Below are 9,447 nucleotides of genomic sequence, written 5' to 3' on the forward strand. Positions count from 1 at the left end.
TCTAAGGGACTTACCCCTTACCCCTTTGTCTCTTTTGACTCTACTTACCTTTATCATATATCTCTTTAACCTTGGACTGGCACACTCCACAATTAAGGTTTACATTGCAGCAGTAGTTGCTCACCAACCTCCTGGATCTAGCTCCACTACACCCAATACTCAGGAGATTCCTTAAGGGCTTAAAGAACGTTCATCCTCCATCACAGAGAATTGTGCCTCAGTGGTCTCTGCAGCTCGTTCTTGAGGTTCTTACGAAGCCACCATTCAAACCGCTGGCTACCTGTAAGGAAAAGTTACTCTCTCTGAAGGTGGCATTCCTCTTGGCAAGTACATCCACCAAGAGAGCTAGTGAGCTGGCTGCTCTCAGATCAGACTCTCCCTGTCTCCAGATGCACCCTGAAAAGGTCACGCTGTACCTAGATGTGTCCTTCCTGCCCAAGGTGGTGTCAGAATTCCATGTAAACCAATCCATCGTGCTTCCGACCTTATTTCCATCTCTATCCACACCAATTGAGTGTAAGCTCCATGCTCTAGATGTGAGAAGAGCCCTTGCCTTCGATCTCCACAGAAGCAAACCTTTCAGACATTCCCCATGTCTTTTTTTTTTTTTTTGTGCTACCATGGCATGAACAAGGGTGCACCTGCCTCTCCACAAACATTATCAGGGTGTATAGTGCAATTGATACAGCTGGCATACCAACTTTCCAACAAACCGGTACCGGAACATCTTAAAGCTCATTCTACCCGAACTGCCTCTGCATCGACTGCTTTACATTGTGGCATTCAACTTTACAACATCTGCAAAGTGATCACTTGGTCCAACCCTCTGACCTTCGCCAGGCACTACCGCCTCAATGTCAGGGCTAAAAATGATGCCGCATTTGGAAGGGCGATCCTGTCATCCCTCTTGCCATGACGGCCCTCCATCTGGTGAGTCAGCTTTCTGGTGAGTCAGCTTGCTAATCACCCATTTGTGTACATTCACAGAGGCCACTACGAAGAAAATTAGGTTACGTACCTGTAACCATGGTTCTTCTAGTGGACCTCTGTGAATCCACACATCCCTCCCTTACTCTTCTCTGTCCGTCATGGTTCTATCGATCTACTCCATACGGTAATGGTGGACCAGGGAAACTGAAGGAAGGTTGAGGAGGTGGAGCTCATACCCTGTGTGTGTGTATGTGTGTGGGGGGGGAACTAATTGACTCTTTTTTCCCAAGCACTAGAATCTTCCAAACGTCCTGCACAGGCACAGGATAAACCCATTTGTGTGAACTTTTTCAGTCCATGCATCCTGGATGAACAAACCACCTTGCTGTCATTCCTGACATTGCATGCACATACTGGCTTTATCTGTTTGTTTGTTTGTTTGATTGATTGATTGACTTTTATACCCCCCCCCTTGACTGCCAAGGCCACTCTGGGTGATTTACGCATTAAATAAAACTACCTCAAACAACAATTTAAAATGACAGTAATTATAAAATCAAAATGGATATGTATGTGCATGCCCAAAGAATCACACAACATGCTGTGTCTACCAAGGAAGAACAAACTGAAAGCTATGATTTGTCTTGTACTAAGCAACAGGATTTCAGCCAATATATGGTAAAAATATTCCTTGTAAAATTGTGTATATCACTTTGTTTGCACTGGAAATTAATGCAACAGGCCCACAACTCTTGCAAGATTTGGCTTTTCCTTTCTCTGGAATTCTAATGTATATGAAATATTTGCCATCTGTGGGCAATTGTTTTGTTTTCTATTTTTGCTGGCATATTTTTGTTCGGATTTGGTAGATCCAGTTTCCATTGCTTAAGTCACTTCTAATGATTAATTTCTTCCAGGTTCTTTGAGAATAGCTTTTGTGTCACTTTATAAAATTGTGTGTTCTTCATCCAAAGATCTTGCTTTGGAAGAATGTCAGTTTTCATTTATTTTACATAGATCTTCAGTACATTGTTTCCAGATTGTTTTGTTTATCCTTATCAGATAAGATATTCCTAGTTGTCCTTTCAAGATCCCCAATCATGGTTTAAATCACTGGTTCTTAACCTTGGCTTACTCAGGAGTTTTGGACTGCAACTCCCAGAAGCCTTCACCACCAGCTGTCCTGACTGGGGTTTCTGGGAGTTGCAGTTCAAAAGCATCCGAGTAACAAAGGTTAAGAACCACTGGTTTAAATTTTCCTATGTTTCCTTCTATCTCTTTTTCTTTGGTAATTCTCTTCCATGTCTTTGCAGTGATTGGTTATTTTAGTCTGTATATGAGATTGGTTAAAATGTTGCATTTAGGATTCTGATCCTATTTCTGTCACTTAGCCTTCTTGTTTGACTTTAACAATGTTAATAGTTTCATCAGTCATCCACTGATGTATTTCTTCTGTTTAGGCTACATGAACAGACTTTTTGCATTGTTCCCTGGCTATATGTTTTGTTTCAATTCACAATTTTTCTGGTTAATGGTTGATTGAGCTTATTAATGAAAATCTGTTCTATACATTGTCTTTAAATTCACCAGGAGTTATTTAAATTATATTTTGGGACTATGATGATTCTAGTTTTCAGCTTTATGTCTAAGTTTTGATTTTAACTATTAATTGTTTGTCCTGCAGTCTGCTCGTGCTCCTGTTTTTGTACAGGGAATAGAGCTTTTCCAGCAATGCTACTCATAGTTAACTTTGGTTCTTAATTAATATTTATCCTTAACTTTTTTCTGTTAGCTGATCAACTATGCAAATATTTGCACATTTATCAGTTATCAATCAAGATTTTTAACCCTCATCTTGGAGCATAATGACTTTACAAGGCAGCTTACAAAATCTCAAAAGCCAAACATACAAATGTGTTTGATACATACAGCAGCTCCACTGGCTGCCAATGCGTTTCCAGGAACAATTCAGACTGTTGGTTCTAACCTATAAAGCCCTAAACAGCTTTGGTCCAAGCTATCTCAAGGACTGCATCTCCCTAATGAGCCTGATTAGGTGTTAAAAACATCAGGAGACATCTTCCTCAGTCACCTGCATGGGTGCATTTGGTGGGGATGTGGGAGAGAGACTTCTGTATTGCTGCTATCCAATTTTGGAAATCCCTCCCACAGGAAGTCAGGTTGACCCTATCTTTGCCGTCCTTCCACAAGCTCACAAAGACCTTTCTCTTCAGGCAAGCTTCCCCTTAGTATCGGCTGCCTGAGTAGAGTTTTTAAAATGGACTGTACCTTACTGCTTTCAATGTATTTTGGAGTTGCTATTGTTTGCCACATTTAGTGTGGTAAAATTTTTAGGCACCAAGTGCAAAGTTGAATAAATATATCTTCAGTGTGTTGTGCTGTTTTACACATCAAAAAAGTCCATTAATTTATCTCTGGTGATAGAATTCCAGTGGTGTGGTACCACCACCAGGAAAGCTGTTTCTTTAGAATCTGCCAGCCTAATGGTTTCTACCGGTGGGTCAGAGGGTGGGTCTTTCAATGTTGATCATAACGCTTGAGTAGACTCATAGTAGTATAGATTATCTTTTAGATCAGTGATTCCCAACCTTTTTTGATTCACACACACCCTTTTATAATAGCCAGGTAACCTGCAAACCCTGCCACATTTGCAAAAATAAGCCATTTACATCATTCCCAGACTTGGCAACACTGTTGTTGCTGCTGCTGACTTTCCTACTGCTCCTGCCACCAACTCTGCTGCCACCACTTCAAAACTGGGGAAAGAACACGTTGTGAGAGTTTAAAGGTAAGGAGAAGGCAAAGGACTTCAAAGATGGGCCAGGGGATGGGAGGACATCATGGTACCCAAGGATGGAGCAAAACCTTCACACAGAGTGGATCCCCCTCATAAACCTATTTGCAGCTTTCCCTGTAGCTATTCCAGAAGAGGCAGGCCATTCATTTTTGTGCCCCTCTGCAGGGGTGCTGTTGTTTGTATTCTTTTCCTTTTCATTCTGTTCTTTAGGCTCTCTGGAAACAACACATCATACTTAAAATTTCTTTCTTGTAGAAGCAGCACACTTCACTTTTTCTGCCCCCAAAGGGCCTTTTTCTTATACATACACATACACACTAACTTTAGTATCCCACTCCAAAAGGTCAAGGAAGAAATTATTTGGCAAGGCTGACTCGTGCCCCGCCCCCCAAGAAAACATTTTGTGACCTCCATGGGAGTCATGCTTCTGTGGTTGGGAAACACTGCTTTGGATAGTATGATTCCATAGTATTATGGCTGTAAAAGCCAAATCTGGCATCTTTAACTTTGTAAATGTTTTGTATTTCCTGGCCCAGGTAATAATTCCAGTATTCTCCTTGATTAAATTCATATTCTCCTGAGAGGGGCTCTCCTACTGAGAAACAGAACTGGAAAGGGAATTAAAATGGGCAGAAGCCCAAATGCAGCCTGCAGGCCACATGTGGCCTGCCCCTTTCTATGCATGTTTGCTGAGAAGCAAGTCTTCCTGAATTCATGTAACCTTACTCCAAAGCAGTGGTTCTTAACCTTTGTTACTCAGATGTTTTTGAACTGCAACTCCCAGAAACACCAGCCAGCACAGTTGGTGGTGAAGGATTCAGGGAGTTGCAGTCCAAAACTCCTGAGTAACCCAAGGTTAAGAACCAGTGCTCCAAAGGACCGCCCTTTTACTGTGTATGATAATAATATACTGCAGAAAAATCCAGTGTTATTTATGAGAATGCTCAACTATTTTCTGGAAGTTTTTTCTAACAACATGTATTTCTTCATTTTTAAAAAATTCTGCAGTATAATGCTAAGGTCTATATGCTGATGGTGACTCAAAGAGCGAATTCAGTTTGTTGGGCTACAGATATCAGAACTACATCAGAACTGTTTATCAAATTCCTCTTGGTCGCAAAAGAGATTTGCCAAGGATGAAAACAAGCACAAGCTGATATTTTAATTTGCCATGGAGATCTCCCGGCCTGCCCCCCATTTTTTGGATCAGTGTCTAGGCATCCCTGTATAGAAGAAGGGTTTGGAATAATGTGTCCCACTAAGACCTGTGTAGTCTCTTGATGAGCAGAGAGTGAGAGAAATAAAATGTTTATAGAGGGAAATTGACAATTTCCCCTACCGTATGCAGTTTTGTCTTTGCTTATTCATCTATATTTTGTCCTGACCTAACTTGGATTATTTTTGGATTATCCCTGTAACAGATGCATGTACATTGCAGAAGAGAAATAATATCTGTGATTCATGTTAGATTCTCTTTTGCTTCACATTTTATGAAAACCTCCTGTTTAAAGGGAGTTATCCTTTTTCTTTTCTTTTTTATGGTGCTCAACTTTCATGGGCTCTAAAAAAAAAAGCTAAATTACGCAAAGAAACAATAGAAGAACTGGATGCCTAAGGCAATTGATAATGGTTTATGGAACCTTTCATGTTCCAATCACCAGTTGAAATCAGGCTTAGGTCAAGAGAGACTGAAAATAATTACCGAACTATGGCAGCTGTGAGCTTGGATGTGATGAATTGGTGGCTTCAATAGTTGTGCTTCATACTGCAAAAACAATTCAAAAACAAAGGGGAGGGGGGGTGGATGGTCAAATTGTACAATATACTTAGCACATATTTTTAAAAGGTACCCCCATGGGTGATGAAAGACACCTGTTGGTCAGAAGTATTGCTTTTCTCATCTTCATATTTTTCACTTCATCTTTTTCAAAATTAATTGGTCATTATGATTAGTTGATAAACACAGGCTTACGTTAGAATTCCCGAAGGACATCATGGGACAGAAAGCATGTTAATTACAGGGAAACACATTCCCTTAATATGAAGTTTGACCCTTATTATTACTAATTATTGTCCACATACCATTCCAAACAAAAGGAACATATGTGTATGTGGTATGAAAGAAATGCAGAAATGTCATTTTGGTTTAAATCTGCCATTTAGGCAGCCTAGTATGCATATACCATCTTTTCCTAAGAACATCCAAGGCAGATCATAACATTAATCCCATATAAAAAATTAAACAGATAGCAAGTCAGAATCCTATTACTGATGTATGTATACTTCTATAAGGGAAATCGTATCAGCCTTGGTAGCAAATAGCTCATTAATGAGGTATTGGTGGCATTGTTAGGCATGCAGCTACCCAGGGAAGCACCTTGTTAAAGAGTGGCAACATGCCACCAAGACATAAGGTTTCCCTAATGTTAGCATGCATTGGCAATAGGATTCTAGCCACTGTATTAAAAACAACCTTTCATAACCTGGTGTCTTCTAGATGTGCTGGACTACAACTTTTCATAATCCTTAGCCAGATCAACTAATAGCAATGCTAGCTTGGAGTAATGGATGTTGTAGGTCAGAACATTTGGAGGATGCCAAGTTGATCAAGATTGTCATGACAATAACAAACAGGTAACTGATGATTAGCTCAAATAATGACACTAAACCTTTTAAATGAGTATGAGGTTGGCATATTTCCCTGTTTCTAGTGTTTGGGCATCATTAATACAGCTGATGAGGAATTGAGAAAGCTTTCCTACTTTTCCAAAATGTTAGGTGAGCTAAATTTAATGAATCAGTGTTTGATGGTATCAGTATCATACAATAAGTCTCTTGTGCATTTAAAATAGGCTCACAACACTTTTAATATGCTAAGAAAAAAAATAAACAAACAGCCCACCAAGTCTTCCGTAAATCACTTTTTCTGTTTCTATGCCATTTCAAATACAGTAGGACTCCATATCCACAAGATCAGTATCCAGAGTTTCACTTATCCATGGTCTGAAAATATTGAAAATATCTAGATAACAGAACATACAGGCCTAATTTAGGCACATATAGCCAAAGTTCCCCCGACCTTTGTATGCTGTATATGTCTCCACCAGCATGTTTTAATAATTTATAATGGAAGCTCATGAATTACATCTGAGGCAAAGCATTTTCTTGGCGTTCTTTTTTAGTGCCATATTTGCACATACCCGGTGCTCTCATTTGCTATTTAGTAATACAACTTGAAGTAAATATGTTAAAGTACTGAGAACTGGTGCCAGGACAAAATCTTAAGTGGAAGAAAACCTAGCCATGATAGCAATATAAAGGTATTTAAAGTAGAAACATTCAGTACCAGAAAACCTGGTGAGCAGAGATGGACATGAACTGCCAGTTGGCAATTTGTGCTCATTCAGCAGGAACCCCCTCAGTGACAGCACCCTGAAGAGGCAGGACAGGGAAGCCAGAGTGCTGCCTCTGAATGGGCACCCACTGGAGGGGATGGGGTGGCAAACCACGGCACACCCATTGAGCAATTGACCGAACCAGCATGAACCACTGAACTGGAAGTTCATGCCCATCTCTACTGGTCAATTGAGGGAACTTAAGCTGGTAATATTTTAAAAATGTGCAGAGAAGTAAGACATAAGACATAAGACATAAGACATAAGAAATTTATTTGTCATTGCGCTCACAAGTGGGTGCAACGAAATGAGGTGCTCTTCCCCAAGGTAAAACTGGACAACACTACAAAAAAAAAGTTAAAATATACACAACTTTCACCATCCAAATATAGATACCCCGTTTTCTCTCAGCAATTAAAAAGTCCACCAAAAACTTATGGCCCCGCATTTAAACTCAATACTGCACTTGGGTAAAAACTGTTCTTGAATCTGCTTGTCCTTGCTTTCAATACCCTGAATCTCCTTCCTGATGGTAATAGTTTAAAGAGCTGATATCCCGGATGAGAGGAGTCTTTCAGTATGTTAGATATCTTCCTCTTACATCTGTTCTTATACAATTCTTCCAAAGAGGGGAGTGAACAGCCAATGATGTTTTGGGCCGTCTTGATCACCCCTTGAATTGCCTTTTTCTCTGCCACTGTGCAGCTCGTGAACCATACACAGAGACAGTAGGATAATATACTCTCAATTGAACTCCGATAGAAGGTGATTAACAAACTCTCAGTCAATTGTTGCTTTCTAAGAATCCTTAGAAAATACAACCGTTGTTGTGCCTCTCTACTGGTCAATTGAGGGAACTTAAGCTGGTAATATTTTAAAAATGTGCAGAGAAGTAAGAAATTCAGAAGAAACAGTATGCCTCTACTACTGGGGCACAATGTAACAGAAGCATTTAGGAATTATAATACAAAGTCTGACCAAATAATATCAATCAGACTTTTTGGAAAACTTATCAACATAGCCATATTTAAAATTTATGCTCCAACTATAGAGGCTGAGGAAAAAGCAACACAAAAGTAGGGGATAAAGCAGAACCACACATTGTTGTAAAATCTGGCCTAGGAGTGAGAAATGAAGTAGGATATTGACTTATAGAATTCTTTTACACCAGTAATCTGTTAATTGCAAATACATGCTTCAGGCAACCAAACAGACAGCTGTATATATGGATGTCAACTGATGGCCACTATAAAGATGAAATAGCCTACATTATTAGAAGTAGGTGTGGAGAAGTTGTATTCTTTCTGTCAAAACAAGATGAGCAGCAGACTGTGACACAGACCAGAAGCAAATCACTGTGTGCTTCTTAGATTACAGCAAAGCTGTTGACTGTGAATTTTGAAAAGCTGTGGATTGCTTTAAAAGAAATTAGTGTACCACAACATTTGATTGTCTGGATGCATTACCTATGTTCCAGATAACAGGCTACTGCTAGGACTGAATCTAGAGAAACAGATTGCTTTTCCACAGGTAATGGTGTCAAGGTGTACTTTTATCTCCCTATCTTTTCAATCCATATGCAGAACGTATACAGAACATATCACACAGAAAATATCATACAGAAAAGTGGCTTAAACTCAGATGAAGTAGGAGTAAGAACTGGTGGAAGAAGCACAATAATTTAAGATATGCAGATGATACCATATTCCGGTAGAAAGCAGCAATGTGTTGAAATATCTTCTGATGAAGATGAAAAAAGAAAGTGGAAAAACAAACTTGCAGTGGAATATTAAGACAAAGATAGTTACTACAGAATTATCTTTGACTTTAATGCTGACAGTGAAGAAAGTTTTTCTGTACCTTGCATCAATCATCAATCCAAATAGATGCTGCAGCCAAAAAATGAGAAGAAGACGAGATTCAGAAGTGCAGCTGTGAAGGAAATAGAAAATATCCTAAAGTAAAAAAATGTGTCACTAGAGACCAAGGCCATGATCTGGCATTTTGGCATTTCCAGTTACTAGGTACAGATGAAAAAGCTAGACAGTGAAGAAAGCAAACGGGGGGGGGGGCAGGAGTCAATGCATTTAAAATATGGTGTTTTACAGCCCCCACAGATCTTCAGAAAAATCAAATAAGTAGGTGCTAAATCAAATAAAGCCTGAAATCTCTCCAGAAGCAAAAATCACTAAATGGAGGCTATCATACTTTGGGCACATAATAAGAAGTTAAGATTCATAGGAAAAGACTATAATTCTAGTAAGGCCATACCTGGAGTATTGCGTACAGTTCTGTTTGCTGCAG

At 39.5% G+C, this 9,447-nt stretch overlaps 1 long non-coding RNA gene across 1 annotated transcript; it reads left to right on the forward strand.

Annotated features, from left to right (window-relative positions):
* Window positions 1-3,631: 3,631 nt before the first annotated feature.
* LOC144589318 (uncharacterized) lies at window positions 3,632-9,094 on the forward strand. The gene is made up of 2 exons (XR_013545372.1): window positions 3,632-3,739; window positions 8,727-9,094. It is a non-coding gene; the product is annotated as an uncharacterized LOC144589318 (long non-coding RNA).
* The last annotated feature ends 353 nt before the right edge of the window (window positions 9,095-9,447 follow it).

The sequence above is a fragment of the Pogona vitticeps genome, chromosome 4 (genome assembly GCF_051106095.1).
Source record: "Pogona vitticeps strain Pit_001003342236 chromosome 4, PviZW2.1, whole genome shotgun sequence".
Taxonomy (NCBI): domain Eukaryota; kingdom Metazoa; phylum Chordata; class Lepidosauria; order Squamata; family Agamidae; genus Pogona; species Pogona vitticeps.